This window comes from Zootoca vivipara, chromosome 2 (assembly GCF_963506605.1).
Source record: "Zootoca vivipara chromosome 2, rZooViv1.1, whole genome shotgun sequence".
NCBI classification, from domain to species: Eukaryota; Metazoa; Chordata; class Lepidosauria; order Squamata; family Lacertidae; genus Zootoca; species Zootoca vivipara.
The window spans coordinates 23,176,976-23,192,564 of record NC_083277.1 but is presented as its reverse complement, the minus strand read 5'-3'; the positions used below and the strand labels follow the sequence as shown (position 1 = coordinate 23,192,564).

The window sequence follows — 15,589 nt, the reverse complement described above, 5'->3', positions numbered from 1 at the left end:
CATGGCCAATGGATTCCTAAACAAAAAAATTCAACACAGAGAAAGTGGGGTTGATTTAAAAAAACAACAACTCATTTTTTACATTCAGCACTTAGCAGGAAAAAAACCATATGAAGGATGGGAGAGAGGGGACAGTAGGCATTTACTGAACATCCTGAGTTCAGGGGCATTTGTTTGTTCATTTGATTGTTTATTAGAGTATTTATTTATCATAAAATACCAGGTGAGTACACAACAATGTGCATACAATAAAACACCATTAAAAACACACACAAAATACCATAATAATTAAAACTACTGGCCAGTCAATAATGATTTAAACCCTTCCATCTTTTACAAAGTTGGAAGCAAACTCTTTATCTGTTAGGCACTTACATAGCCACTACGTGAATAAAGCTGCATTTATAAATAATTGCGTCATCTCTACAGTATATATTAACTGAAAAAGAAGTTAAAATGCAGTAAGTTAAACTGGTATTCATAACTATGGGAGAAACTTCTAAAAACAATTTGTCAGTCCTATTTTCAAGCTGGGGCACTCCTTGGAAGAATAGCACTATGCAGCAAAATGGCAATGCTTCAATGTTTTTTTAAAAAAGTGCGCGCGCACACACACAAAAGAACACCACCAAAAGAACACACCTATAAACTTTGCAACATAGCTAATCAGATTCAAGGAAATTAGTAGCACTAGGAGAGAAGAATGAAGTGCAGAAAAATGTCATCCTTACAGATAGATGTGTTCCATGCAATTAATCATGTGGATACAAGCAATTTTCTACTATCCTTGTATGTGCTGCAGAAAAGAGATAAACAATACACAAATATGTGCATCCACCATTCCTGGGAGATAGACTTATTTGGCTGCAAAAGCAAATAATCACTTATTGTCTGAATTCCTTATGGCTTTGTAGAAGTCATGCGTACATTTCTGATTAAGCTGTAGTCTAGTGCTAGTCTCCTACCACTGAAGAGAAGGCTTCATCATTGTATCTTTAACTTTTAAATGTCTAGCTTTATGTACAAAACTTAATTCTGAAATATTGGAACAAACTATGTGATACTTCCTGAAATTCTCCTAGGCGGAAATCCCAATTTTAACAACCAAAAAAAAATCTCAGAAATCACTTCTGTAAGTTAATGAGCCCTGTCAGCCATTCAAATTAAGCACTCTATTGTGCAAGGAGCTAATTATGCTGAGATTAAACCCAGAGAGTGATGGGGACATTTACTGTATTTCTAGCAATTAGAACAGCTCTCAGTCCTGAAGAATACAACTTGTATTTCATAATATTGAAAAATGCCACAGCTAATCCAATTTTAAAAAGTGTGTGTGTGTGTGTGTGTGGTTCATGAATGTGCACAACCTGGACTTCCTTTCTGGAATACTGTGCAAATTCATCAGTTCCCTTTTCATTCACAATATCTAATTATCACTGTTACATATGGTCTTTTTTGTCACGGTTCCCACTACATCAAAATGCTCAAGGCTGGAACTCAACATGGACTTGCTAGCATTTTCCATTTTCCCCCCTTCCTGAGAGGCAATTAAATAACAAATCCTTGTTTCTTTTCACTGTTGAAGGAATGACCCTGGGACTTCTGTTCACTTGATGTAGTAATTAACACCAGTATCCTTTTCCATTCCTGAATACCCTTCCCTTTCATGTGTGGACACTATATAACCAATGCTACTTGATCCCAGTGATCTTATTGTCCTTACATACTGTAGACAGTTTCAGATATAATCAACAAATCAAGATTTGGCCAGCGAGTCATGGGCTCACACACTCCCCACTTCCATCACGCAATTGGATTCTCTCCCTGATTTCCTGGGAAAGCCCTATAATTTGGGGAAAGAGTAGTTCTGGTTTGGAGGGAAATGCAGACTGCAGTCTTATCAATTCCAATGTAATGCGTAAAACTACATATGGTTTATTCAAACTACGAAGTCAGAACAGGCCTCAAAGCATATTAGGGGGAAGAAAGTAAGTGTGCAACCCTGAAGACCATTCACACAGGCCAAACCACCATTTCACTGAACAAGTCCTCTCAGTTATGGGCGCTGATGTAAACTATTGGAAGGGATATTACATGTCCTGTTAAGTTTACCACAATTCAAAATGGAATAATATTGTTTGATGCTCCATCATGAACTCCAACATGAATTCATAACACAACACTGCTACCACAACAATCAGTCTGGCGCCTGGTATTATCTGTGGCCAATGACTGATTTCTGTACTTCCACAGCAGGGATTAAAACCTGAAAACTGATGAAATGGTTCAAGAATTTCCACAGCAGAAAACCCCAGGGCAGAAAGAACATCCATCTTGCTTACCAGACTCTGGGAAGGTTGCATGAGAACTCGTGGAGCCTTTGGGAGATCTCATGAAATCTCAGACGGCCCCTTCCAGCTGTTTCCCCCTGCTCATTTGTTTGTTTGTTTGTTTGTTTTCCCACCACCTGCACAAAGCTGCAATCACATAAGTGAATCAGGTGCAAGTTGCAGGTCTAGTGTATATCAAAATAAACAGAGTTGGAAAGAAGGGTTGCCTTATATAGCAGTCCATGTTTCTGAACCATGGCATATAACTAACACTGGTGGAGTCACCATCATCAAATGTGTGTCACGTGAAGTTACAGGCTACCCTGGTTTATCAGGAACCATGTGAATTACTTCTGAAGGAAGGGGGGGGAGACACGCCACAATTTATTCAGTTCTCCTTAGCATGGATGGTAAAGGTAAAGGTACTATTAGGTCCAGTTGTGACCGACTCTGGGGTTGCGGTGCTCATCTCACATTATTGACCAAGGGAGCCGGTGTACAGCCTCCGGGTCATGTGGCCAGCATGACAAAGCCGCTTCTGGCGAACCAGAGCAGCACACGGAAACGGCGTTTACCTCCCACTGTAGCCCCCTATTTATCTACTTGCACTTTGATGTGCTTTCGAACTGCTAGGTTAGCAGGAGCTGGGACCGAGCAACGGGACTTCACCCCGTCGCGGGGATTCGAACCGCCGACCTTCTGATCAGCAAGCCCTAGGTCTGTGGTTTAACCCATAGCGCCACCTGCATCCCTCAGAGTGGATGGTAGCTAGCTGCAAAATATGGAGCCAGCCTATACTCTGCTATCAACACATCCTATAACAAGCTCACCTTACACTTCCAGAATAAAGTCATACTGACAGCTCTAGCTATAGAGTGAGCACAGTAGAGAACATTATTTAATGGCTACCGAAGGCACTCTATTTCATTAATTAACCTTACTGGCAACCAAAGCTGCCTGATTCCTATGAATAAAGTCACTCAGAAGATCCTAAAAGTTCAGTCAGTAAAGAAAGAGGATGCAACGGATGTTCCAGTGGTGTGTGTGTGTGTGTGTGTGTGTGTGTGTGTGTGTGTACACAGCCAAACAGATCATGAAGAAATTGGAATGACCAAGGATGGACTTCTTCAGTCACATATGTAGCTGAATGCCAATATAAACCATGCCATTTTCCTTTTGAGGTTAAGCACACACAAAAACCAAGTGCAATACCATCAAATATCATACTTTGCCTTCAGCAACATGCCTCAGGAATTCTTTGAAAGGAATCAGCTAACTTCTAACATCCTGATTTCTTCTTTCAGTGTAGATAATACTATTGGTAAATGATTTTCTGCTCTCAGCTTGGAAAAAAGGCTGACAGTACACATAAGTTAAAGCATATTAATTTCTGTTAACTTTTGATGAATGTTAGTAGCCTTTCCAATCCCTTCAAAAGCTCACTAAGTGCATCTTGAGCCTTTTATTCCTTAATCTGACAAAAGAATCTTTCATGTTTTATCTGCACCTCTATTCATTATGCTCACACTTCAGTAAAAGCTAGCCCTTTATTCCCTGACATTTCACAGAATAGATTCCGACCTCCTTGTTGAGTATTATAACAATGAGATCTCTTATATGACTGGTATTTCATTTTTTGTTCACTGGCTGTGTAATATATACTCTAATGGTTTGGCTTCCTCCTCTTGTATTTTACATATGATTATTTCAATCTGTGACCCCTGAAGGCTAATTTAGTAGCTCCCTAGCCTGCTATATTAACATATGTCTTCTTTAATTTTTTCTGAGTCTTTTGTCATTATACAAAAGAGTGCATATCCTCTCTGTATTTATGTATTTAGCTGTTCTTTTCAAGCAGGAAGGTTAATTTTAAGATATGTTGATCTCAAATCACTTTGCCGACATCCAAACTAGAACTTTAAAATATATGCCCCGTATTATAATTCTAAATTACATCGTGGAGCGAAGTTAATGATAATAATAAATATGAGCAGTAGCTCTGAAAATTCCCACAGATGTTTGCTGACAACAAATCAGAAAAGTCCATGGGGCACCCCTGTTGGAATAATCGGGCACGTCTGCAGGTCACACAATAAGCTAAAGTTGCCCTCTCATTGCGCTTTATTGTTCCCAGTTGCTCTTCCTTCACTCCTCCCTGGACGCAAGTGGGAGAAACAAACCAGGAAGCCACAATTTACCTCAATTTCCTCTTCCATCTGAATCTGGAATTGTGGTTTGGTGCTCCCTAACAAGCCAGGCTTCGTCAACCAATGGTTTACAGCTGCCTAGCAATTCAAGATAGTCCGGGAGCAGAATCCTGGGTTTGGGTGTCAGGGGAAGTCAAACTGAATTGCAGGTTTCTGTTCTTGTTTCTTCCACTCCACCAGCACAGTGCTCATGCACAATCCACTATGATAAGCCAACAAGCCTAGCTTACCTTTGCAAACACAACCACACATTTCTATGAATTGGAAATTAGAACAGAAACAGATCACATACTAAGATACATCTTGGCTTTTCACTAAAACAATTTCCAACACAACATCCATCCATCCATCCATCCATCCATTTTTAAGGACAGTGAGTTCTCCAGAGCCCTGATTGATCAAAGAAGTGTGTTATTGATCAAATAAAGTGTTAGCTATGCTACCTCTCCAGAGTGGTATCTCATCTGCAGAGACTGCTGGAACCACACTATTCCATCCATCTAGCATTCTGGAGGACATGTGATTAAGTGGGACTTCTTTACAGGAATAAAATTGTGTTTTCTTAATTTTGCAAGGGTGATGTTGACAGACTGGGCTGTAGGTTTCTCAGTTGCTCTAACAGCAGGGCAGACACACTTGACAGAAATATTTAATGGACATAAGTTAAGTGCTGGTACCTACAATTTAGTCCCTTATTGCCCTCTGGGTTTGACCTATATATCAGTGATGGGCATTGCCAAGGTTTTAATCTTTAAATATTATGATTAGCTACAGGAGAAGCAGATAGCAAAGCTGCACCCCAAGTACTGGGATGGAGAAGTTGGAAGGGGGAAGAGTAGAGAAAATTCCAGTCATATTAGCAGTTGGTACAATTTGGACAGATAATAAATAGTGAGTATGAATCAGCGATAAAACAGGGTGCAACTGCACATACCCATCATCAACCACCAGCTTAACCATTGCTTTCCCAGTGCAGCCCAAGTCCCAAACGTGTCTGCCAATATGGAGTTTTTTTCTAGTTAAACGTAATTATTCAACAACTCAGACTGAGGTCAACCTATTTCATGCAAATGAAGGGCTTCCTCTGTAACAAATTGCTCTTAATCAGAGGGCATGGACAAGAAACTCTGCCTCCCCCCCAAACCATTACACTTGTTTCGGGCTAGGTAATTAAAAGAGTTAAATGAATTTTCAGTCATCTACCTTTAACAATTTGATTTGTCTCCCTGCTCAGTGAGCTAATGATTCAGATAGCCTTAGCCAAAGAGAAGGGGAGGGCGATTCCAAGTACAGAAATAGGAAAAATCCAAGTGAAGGTTGATTAAATGCTAACCAAGTAGCCAGGATGTTGCTTAATTGGTAACCCCAGTGGTTTTAGGAAAGGAGTGATGCCATCCCTTGAAATCAGATACGCAGTTAATTGGTATAGATTACATTTCTTAAACAGAAAAGGAGCAAAAACAAACAGTGGGCAAGAGGAGGTGTGAAAGAGAACAGATAAAGAAAAGTATGCCATTGCTTTGCAATGACTTGAGTCACACAATTACAAATCGTTTGCCCAGAATCCTGTTCACATTTAAGCATGCAAAAATCCTTCAGATTCCAGTTAAGATGCACATACAATTTGATTTTGCGTTGCCATCAGGGCCCGTCCCCCAAAGCATTTGATGTACCAACTGTGCTGAAACTGAGAAGGTCTGGTGTCTGGTCAGTGTCTCTATGGGAAACTAATTGGGAAGACTATCCTTTCTGTCTTGAGTTCCATGAAGGAAAGGAAGGCCATCTTTGTGATATATACAAATGGAATATGTGTACCAAATCTAAGATATGTGTGTCTCTGACCAGTTTTGTTTGATTCATAAATCACAAATGACATAAAGAAGGTAACGAAAAGATTTCTGATTTTAATGCAAGAGAGCACAATACTTCTATTTTTTGCTCAAGTGGATAAATAACACTCAGACCAACACAACAGGCAAAGGTGTTGGGGGCTACATCTAAACTTAATATTGTTAACTTGTATGGCCTCAGGCAACAAGGGAGGGGTCCCTACGATTGTTAAAAACACACACACCCTCAAAGCAGTTTACAAAAAGAGAAAACAAATTATAGGAGTAAGCCAATCAAAGTTCATATATATAATATAACAGAGTGGTATCGAGGACCATCAAGCCGTGTGTTCAAAACGGATGTCTAAGGACAGTGTCACAATAATCTTTCAAAAGTATCAACAGAAGAAGTAAAAAAAAGTTTCAGAAGTAGTCTTTCGAAAGTTTCGACATTGAAAGACTATTGAGAGACTTTACTTTTGAAACTTTGAAACTCTGTCGATACTTTTGAAAGACTATTGTAAGACTGTCCTTAGACATCCGTTTTGAACACATGGCTTGATGGTCCTCGCTACAACGCTGTTATATTTTACACACACACACACACACACACACACACAATATATGAGAACTTTGATTGGCTTACTCCTATAATTTGAATGATATCATAATTCTATTATATATTTACTACTATTAGCCTACATGTTGTGTCTGTATTGTTGTGATTAGAACTCCCAATAGTGGCTGTGGGAAAGGAGCACCAGCTCAATATACCATTATAAATAGAACTCAATTGAGCTGGATGTATTTATGGCTATAGTAGGTATTCTTATTATGAGCTGACAGGGTTTTTTTTCCTGGCACCCCACTTTTCTTTCCCTCTCTATTTTTTGCTTCTATTTCCTTATTTGTTAAACTCGTTCTTTAAAAAATAGCAATTAAAGTATTAGCAGTAAATAAATAAATGAAACTCAATTAGCTTTCAGCAGCGATTGCCAGAGCACTGTAAATAATAGAATCTGCCATGCTGTATCAATGTTTGGAGTTATTTGAGTATGTTGAGCTTTCCCTCATGTTCTTTATGCTTTTAGATTGTAGCATCGTGAAAAGGCCAATGGATGTACTTACGGTATCCTATAAATGACAAGAACAGAATCTGCAGACTGAAAGATAATTATATGGATTTAAAATACTTCAGAAGCTTGTAAGAAAATTATGCCTTTGTTGTTAATACAGAAATTGGACCTATTGTTTCATTTCATTTTGCTTTCAAAATAAAGCCATTACGTACTGACAATCGAATGAAGTGTGCTTTTTTTTTCTTGAAAACCGCTTAACCACACCCCTCTGTATTTTGTCTTACAGCTTCATCAATCCATTTCTAATTCATTTTGCAGGTTTACTCAAACAGTTGTGCCAAAGGAAACTGCAATTATGGATAAAATGAAAGCCACTAAAATCAGTTTATTTTCAAAGACTTCAACAGGAAGAGCGACTTTTTGTTTTTCAGCGCTGATGGCTTAAGGGTAATAATTTTATTTGAAGTAAGTAATTGAAACATGAGAAGAGATTTCTTACAACAACAAAAAAACGGGAATAAACCCGCATAAGCTTCACATTTTAGAATAACATCCACTGGGTAGTACCCAATGGTGTCTCTGTGTTGAAGGATGGAATCTGACAGCAGAACAGAGGGAGATTTTGGAGTGTGATTTCCCCTCCTTCAAATAAATTTTCCTGCCTTCCCTAAATGCTCTGTAGAGTTGAGGAGCTTCACAGTGCAGATGGCAAGGGAGCTGGAGGGGGAGGAAACATCAGTTAGCTCAGTTGGTTAGAGCGTGGTGCTGGTAATGCCAAGGTCATGGGTTTGAGCCCCATAAGGGCCAAGTGCATTCTCCTAGATTGCAGGAGGTGGACTAGATGACCCCTGACCCTTGGGATCCCTTCCCACTCTACAACTCTATGCTTCAAACTAAAAAATGCTTTTACCCCCCCCCCAACTTAATTCATCTGGCAGATCACTTCCTTCAAAAGAGAAGACACCCTTCATTACTGCTGTAGGGCAACAGTTTTACCAAAATGTTCACATATGTTTAAATTGTGGCTAATCCCATCTAAGGGTCAAAATTCATGTGGATCAATCTCAAAAGATATCAAGTCCAGAGTGAAACAAGGAGCGTGAATCAGGGAATGACATTTCAAATTGCGAAAGTGCTTTGAGCGGTGTCACTGCAGAAAAAGGAAGGCTGGGAGCAAAAGAACTACGTAAACGAATATGGAATTTGTGGAGATGGGCTAGTAGAGGGGAATCCCAAAGAGTTATACCAGGTAGAGTTTTGGTCTTAACCACTTTCATAGCACAATTGTACTATGCATGCTGATGCCAACTCAGATGTAAATCCTACTGGGTGTAATAAGACTTACTATTCCATTAAGTGTGTATAGGACTGCACCCTTAGCATCACTAGCTGGGCTAAAGTGCGTGCTTTCCATAAATATGCCACTCTGGACTCGCTGGAATAATAATGGAAGCATACAGTTCTTATTCTTTTATTTATTGCTAAGGTTTATTTCCTGCACAACCTCACCACATGTGACTACAGGGTGCTTGAGAAATTGTTGAGCAAACCGACAAACCTAAAATCAGGCACAACCAATTCATGAACCAGTCACAAACTGCATGAAATAATTGGGGACAGGTCCACCACATGTGGAATAAGGTTCCTACATATCCTGGTGTGTTTTGCATGCAAGCAATGGGCCAAGAGAGCTCAATAAATCTGTGCCTTTCATTTAAACCAGGGGTCAGCAAACTTTTTCAGCAGGGGGATGGTCCACTGTCCCTCAGACCTTGTGGGGGGCCAGACTATATTTTGGAGGGGGGGAATGAACGAATTCCTATGCCCCACAAATAACCCAGAGATGCATTTTAAATAAAAAGACACATTCTACTCATGTAAAAACACGCTATTCCCGGACAGTCTGTGGGCCATATTTAGATGGCGATTGGGCCCCATCCGGCCCCCGGGCCTTAGTTTGCCTACCCATAATTTAAACTAAAGATCTGTTTTTTGTTTTGTTTTTATTAAAAAAAACCACCCACAGAATAGCAAGTCTGGGCAGCAGCACTGTTCTCTGGTTTAGGAAATGTTATACTCAATGAGTATGCAGACACATATTCTCCCCATCTTTGATTAAGTGGCACCACCATCCATCGTTCACTTCCATCCTGTGAAAACCACTGTGACTGATCTTGTCTCATTTGGAGCTGAAAATTACTCAGCCAATGACACACCACTTTATTACAACAGAAAAACAGGGGGAAGCCAAACCTCCACTTTTTTTTTTTAATGGCACACAGTTGACCAATATTTGAGAGATGCAAAAGGACCGGACTTTACAAACAACAGCCAAATGCAAAAACTGCAAAGCTAAGACAAGCAGGCTTGTATGTGCCTCAAGGCAAGTTTTTGCTTATTTTGTCCCTCTTCCATCCAGCATCAACTCACTCGTGTGGCAAGCATCATACTGAGAAATTGCTTCTCTCCGTTTTTATTGGAAGTCCCGAGACTCAAAGCCCAGTCTAGAAAGACACTTGAGGGCAAAGCTGTCACAGGGTAGAAACTTAACATCAGATCCAACAGTTTGACACAGCACATCTCACTACTACAACATGCTCAATTCTTCGGTTTTTAGAAGAGTTTTTAAAGCTTTCTTTCTTTCTTTCTTTCTTTCTTTCTTTCTTTCTTTCTTTCTTTCTTTCTTTCTTTCGGATCAGATAAAGATACACTCCTCTATCACACAGTCCCTAAGACTCAGTGGCCATGTTGAGGGCTTATAAAACAACACATTTTATAAGCTATGCAATTGTTTCTCATACTTTTCATTTTTTTTATATACAGAAAAGTCAAATCTGACAGAGCCAAAAATGTAGGGAAAATAAAGGTGAAATATGACTATTTCATGGCATGTCTGAATGGTGATTATTATTATTTTTAAAGGCAAGCCTTCCTTACTGCTCTAGTCTGCTTTCAACATGTATATTTTAACTCCCAGCATACCCTGAGGCAGTATTATGCCTCTCTACTTTGTACACAGCATGCTTCTGTTCCTATTATTTTACACATTTCAATTTCCTACCAAGTAATCATTCCAGTTTTCACAGACCATATTGCTTTTCTTGGAATTCATTTACAAGTTTTACACAAAACTTTTACTAAGCTCCTTAACTGAATGTTTTCAAACAAACAAGGGAAACAGGTTTGCATGTCAAAGATCCATTTTGTACTTAATCTCTTCCATATTTTTCAATATAATCAGCCAAACTTGAAAATTAGATTGATAGATAGAAGACGATAATATTTCTTTTACAAAGTTTTTTTTAAAAATGAGAAAGCCGATTGTATGCAAATGAGAAAAAGAATCACAAATACAAGTCTGCATTTCCAAGGGGGAACAGAACACATATATACACGAGAAAAATGCAGGGGGTTATTCAGACATTCAAATATAAGCAAATAGAATCACAAGGGGAAAGGCACACACTAGCCCCTTCCCAAACTGTGAACTGTTGGGGCTATTGTAGATTAGCAATGTGTGTGTTTTGAATACCCAGATTGGGCTACAGTAAGGAAAGATGTGGAAGAAAAGCCATTCACTAACTTGGATGGCTTTGATACAGCATTAGAGAAATTCATGAAACAGAGGGCTATTGAGGGAAATGTTTCTCAATACCAGTTCAAAATACCAGTCCACAAATGGGAAGAGTGCTCTAGTGCTCAAATCCTGCTTGCTAGTTTCCCGCAGGCATCCGGTTGGCCACTGTAAAGACAGGATGCTGGACTAGATGGGCTACTGGCCTGATCCAGCAGGCTCTTCTTATGATATGTTCTTACGCTCTTATCTTAAGTTCCTGGCACGTGGATGCACTCCAAGGGATATTCCGTAAAGCAGGACCATTGGCAAATAATAATAATAATCATCATCATCATCATCATCATCCCAGGGTTAAATTCGGCGCTGGGTATTAGCATGCAGTGAATATATCTGGTGGTCTATCCCAGCACTCGATGAGGAGGAGCACTCAGGAGGAGGAGTAGCTTTATATGTTAGGGATATGTATACCTGTGAAGAGATCCAGGATTTAAAACTTCAAAGCCAAATTGAGAGTATCTGGGTCAAAATTAAGGGAGAGAAAAACAACAGTGATCTCATTGTGGGAGTTTACTATAGATCCCCAAGCCAAACTGAGGACACAGATGATGCCTTCCTGGAACAGATGGCCAAGCATTCCAAAGGAAGTGAGATAGTAGTAATGGGGGATTTCAACTATCCTGATATTTGTTGGATGTCAAACTCAGCCAAGAGCATAAGGTCGAACAGATTCCTCACTGGCCTTGCAGACAACTTCATTGTCCAGAAAGTGGGAGAAGCAACAAGAGGATCAGCCATTTTAGATCTGGTCCTAACCAATAGTGATGACTTGGTTAGTGGGGTAGAAGTGGCAGGATCATTAGGTGGGAGTGACCATGCTCTTCTGGAGTTTATTATCCAGCGGAAAGGAGCAACCAAGCATACTAAGGTCCAAATTCTAGACTTTAAGAAAGCCGACTTCAGAAAACTTAGGGAAACGCTGGGTGAAATCCCATGGACAGTAATACTAAAAGGGAAGGGAGTTCATGATGGTTGGGAGTTTGTTAAAAGGGAGATATTAAAAGCACAACTTCAGGCAATACCAATGAGACGGAAACATGGAAGGTGCCTAAAGAAGCCAGGCTGGCTATCTAAAGAACTTTTGACTGAGTTAAGATTTAAAAGGGATATGTACAAAAAATGGAAAAGGGGGGAAATCTCCAGAGAGGAATTCAAACATATAGCCAGCACGTGTAGAGACAAAGTCAGAAAAGCTAAAGCACAGAATGAACTCAGGCTCGCCAGAGAGGTTAAAAGCAACAAAAAGGGCTTTTATGGGTATGTCCGTAGCAAAAGGAAAAACAAGGAAACAGTGGGGTCACTCAGAGGAGAAGATGGTGAAATGCAAACAGGGGACAGAGAAAGGGCAGAACTCCTCAATGCCTTCTTTGCCTCAGTCTTCTCCAAGAAAGAAAAAAACGCCCGACCTGAAGAATATGGAGCAGATGATTCAGCAGGGGAAAACACAGCCCAGAATAAGTAAGGAGGTAGTACAAGAATACTTGGCTAGTTTAGATGTATTCAAGTCTCCAGGGCCAGATGAACTACATCCAAGAGTATTAAAAGAACTGGCAGAGGTGATTTCAGAACCACTGGCAATAATCTGTGAAAATTCCTGGAGAACAGGCGAAGTTCCAGCAGACTGGAGGAGGGCAAATGTTGTCCCTATTTTCAAAAAGGGGAAAAGAGAGGACCCAAACAATTACCGCCCAGTCAGCCTGACATCAATACCAGGAAAGATTCTAGAGCAGATCATTAAGCAAACAGTCTGTGAGCACCTAGAAAGAAACTCTGTGATCACTAAAAGTCAGCATGGGTTCCTGAAAAATAAGTCATGTCAGACTAATCTGATCTCATTTTTTGACAGAATTACAAGCCTGGTAGATGAAGGGAACGCTGTGGATGTAGCCTATCTTGATTTCAGCAAGGCCTTTGACAAAGTGCCCCATGGTATTCTTGTAAAGAAGCTGGTAAAATGTGGGCTAGACAATGCTACCATTCAGTGGATTTGTAGCTGGCTTACTGACCGAACCCAAAGGGTGCTCATCAATGGCTCCTCCTCATCCTGGAGAGTAGTGACTAGTGGGGTGCCACAGGGTTCTGTCTTGGGCCCAGTCTTGTTCAACATCTTTATCAATGACTTGGATGATGGGCTTGAGGGAATCCTGAGCAAGTTTGCAGATGACACCAAATTGGGAGGGGTGGCTAACACCCCAGAGGACAGGATCACACTTCAGAATGACCTTAACAGATTAGACAACTGGGCCAAAGCAAACAAGATGAATTTTAACAAGAAGAAATGTAAAGTACTACACTTGGGCAAAAAAAATGAAAGGCACAAATACAGGATGGGAGACACCTGGCTTGAGAGCAGTACATGTGAAAAGGATCTAGGAGTTTTGGTTGACCACAAACTTGACATGAGTCAGCAGTGTGATGCAGCAGCTAAAAAAGCCAATGCAATTCTGGGCTGCATCAATAGGAGTATAGCATCTAGATCAAGGGAAGTAATAGTACCACTGTATTCTGCTCTGGTCAGACCTCACCTGGAGTATTGTGTCCAGTTCTGGGCACCACAGTTCAAGAAGGATACTGATAAGCTGGAACGTGTCCAGAAGAGGGCAACCAAAATGGTCAAAGGCCTGGAAACGATGCCTTATGAGGAACGGCTTAGGGAGCTGGGTATGTTTAGCCTGGAGAAGAGAAGGTTAAGGGGTGATATGATAACCATGTTCAAATATATAAAAGGATGTCATATAGAGGAGGGAGAAAGGTTGTTTTCTGCTGCTCCAGAGAAGCGGACACGGAGCAACGGATTCAAACTACAAGAAAGAAAATTCCACCTAAACATTAGGAAGAACTTCCTGACAGTAAGAGCTGTTCGGCAGTGGAATTTGCTGCCAAGGAGTGTGGTGGAGTCTCCTTCTTTGGAGGTCTTTAAGCAGAGGCTTGACAGCCATCTGTCAGGAATGCTTTGATGGTGTTTCCTGCTTGGCAGGGGGTTGGACTGGATGGCCCTTGTGGTCTCTTCCAACTCTATGATTCTATGATTCTATGAGCCCATTAACATACATCCTTGCAGTGCACACACTCATAGTCAAAATATGGACTCTATTACAAGATGTGGCAATGGCCAACACTCTGGGTTGCTTTAAAAGAAGATTAGGCAACAAATTGATTTTAATCATGATGGCTCAGTTGCCTCCAGTATCTGTATGCCTCTTAATGCTAGCGGCTGGAGAACATGCTATTGGTTGTGGGCTTCCCAGGGGCTTCGATCTGGCCACTGTGAGAACAAAACACTACTACAGAGTTTGGTCGAATTCAGCAAGGTTCATCTGCAGAATATATGCAGACTGTCAGCAGCTCTCTACGGTTTCAGGCAGGAGTCTTTCCCAGCCTTTCTGGAGATACTAGCATTTGACTCTGGGATCTTTTCCATGCAAAGGATGGGATCCACCACTGAGCTTAGGCACCTATGTTCTTATTCATACCCCTATGGACACACACATTCGCATGAGGCTGCATCTGTTGTTGTTGTTGTTGTTGTTGTTGTTGTTGTTGTTGTTGTTGTCAATTTATACCCCGTCCAACTGGCTGGGTTTTCCCAGGCACTCTGGGCGGCTTACAACATATATAAAAAAACAGCAAAACATTAAAAAACAAAATATCCTATAGAAACGACAAACAAACCAATAAATCAACAGAAACCAAGAAGAGGAGGAGGAGGAGGAGGAGGAGGAGGTGGAGGAGGAGGAGGAGGAGGAGGAGGAGGAGGAGGAGGAGGAGGAGGAGGAGAAGAAGAAGAAGAAGAAGAAGAAGAAGAAGAAGAAGAAGAAGAAGAAGAAGAAGAAGAAGAAGAAGAAGAAGGAGAAACAGCTTGCAGTTATATCCAAACTAAAACAACCCACAACCCCAACTAAACATTTAACTAACACCAACCCCACAAAAACAAAACAGAGGAACCAAAATTAGAACTGTTTAAAACTATTTAAAATTGCTGGGGAGTGGAGGGAGCCTTTATTCCCATGCCTCCTAGTGACCCGAAGTTGCTGTGATTGCTGTCTCTGCACAGCAATGAGCAGCTCAGGAACTGTGGACTTTGGCAGGATTGAGATACCGTAATACAAGGAGAGGCTTTGACCTGTTGCAGCGCAAGACACCCGATACAGTCAAGATCAGGGTTCCTGTTCTAGTAGTATTAGCGCAGGCACAGTCACTTCTCCCCAGCTGCCAGCTGATCAGGCAGGGCTCCCCAGGGATTGTTGTGCCACTGAAGAGGCAACACAGGTTGCCTGCATGTGACTTAAAGCAACAGAGACCTAAGAATCCTAATTTGCCGATACTGAGGAACTGAGGCCATGGAAAGGTCAGGATGGAGAAGGTAGTCAATATTCTCCTGTGAGTCAGTGATCACAAAATTAGACACTTTCCTAACCTTTCTTGAAATCAGTCAGTCCGAGACATCCACAGCACAGCACTGTATAAAAATTCAGATCAAAACAAAGTAACTTTTAATATTGCTATTATT

At 40.7% G+C, this 15,589-nt stretch overlaps 1 protein-coding gene and 1 non-coding gene across 4 annotated transcripts in view; one reads left to right on the top strand and one right to left on the bottom strand.

The window, feature by feature from the left end:
- PTPRG (protein tyrosine phosphatase receptor type G) overlaps positions 1–15,589 on the bottom strand; it is a 584,481-nt gene that overhangs the window by 374,225 nt on the left and 194,667 nt on the right. The gene's annotated exons all lie outside the window — the stretch shown is intronic.
- TRNAT-GGU (transfer RNA threonine (anticodon GGU)) lies at positions 8,184–8,252 on the top strand. The gene has a single exon. It is a non-coding gene; the product is annotated as a tRNA-Thr (tRNA).